The sequence below is a fragment of the Nansenia antarctica genome, assembly GCF_963989245.1.
Source record: "Nansenia antarctica genome assembly, chromosome: 9".
In the NCBI taxonomy this organism is placed as follows: Eukaryota; Metazoa; Chordata; class Actinopteri; order Argentiniformes; family Microstomatidae; genus Nansenia; species Nansenia antarctica.
The window spans coordinates 7,880,532-7,881,571 of record NC_137679.1 but is presented as its reverse complement, the minus strand read 5'-3'; positions in this window follow the sequence as shown (position 1 = coordinate 7,881,571).

The following is a 1,040-nucleotide window of genomic DNA, read 5'->3' as shown; positions in this document are numbered from 1 at the left end:
CCCCAAATCCCCCTTTCTTTTTTCCAGCACATTAGTTTAGGCTGGTCGTTTATCTTTGGAAATGGCTATACCAAGGAGTTTAGAATCTGTGTAAGTCGGAGAGAATTGAATGTGCAGTCTTGCGGACCCCGCTATGCGCTGGTGACATTGTGCCTCTCCAACAGAGCCGGTGGTCAGTGCGCCTCTCCAGTGCGCCTCTCCTCACCGCGGCTCATGTCCGCCCCCTGGTGTCCGACTCGCGTCCCCGACCGACGCCTCGTTGTCATTCAAGACAGCGTGACGTTAGAATTATACGGTTCTATCTCCATTTTTGTCAAAATTGAGTTTTGTACATAATCGGATCCATTAGGTGTTTATTAATGCCTGTGTGGTGTTATTTTTTAAAATGTTGACATTTTTTAGTTAGTAATTCATAAAATACAAAGGTTCCATCTCACAAAACATAATGGAATGTTAAAAAACGTTGACGCTCAATATCTCTGAACCACCCTAAACGGAGATAGAACCTTATAATTCTAAGCTCACGACAGGTCGTCGTCATCTTCACTTTATCTCCTGAAACGTCTGTGTTTCATTCCTGAAAGTTGTTCTGGTTCCCTTTCAATCGTTCATTTCCGTTCATCGATCGGATGGGATGGGATTGTAACGCCACACAGCTCCACCACGTTAGTTCCCACCTACCTACCTAATCCTGTTAGACCTGTGAAGGAGAGGCAGGGCATGATCGGAGGGAACAACTTTCCTGTAGAAGGACTTTGGTCTGTTTATGGCATATTTGATGTGCCTTATTTACATGTACGAGTCATTAGAATTAGGCTACATATGCAAGGTAAAGGCAAAGGTAGGCTACATTTATTTCGCTAGCACATTATTAATATTCACTCATAGTGCTTTGCATGAACACATGAGATAAAAATAACTATTAATAAGTGAGAAATAAAATGAGTCATCGTTTAAAATTCAGTCAAATTAAAATAGGCCCACAGATTCAGTAACCATTTAAAATGTTCAGATTTAAAAACAATAAATAAAACGAATCA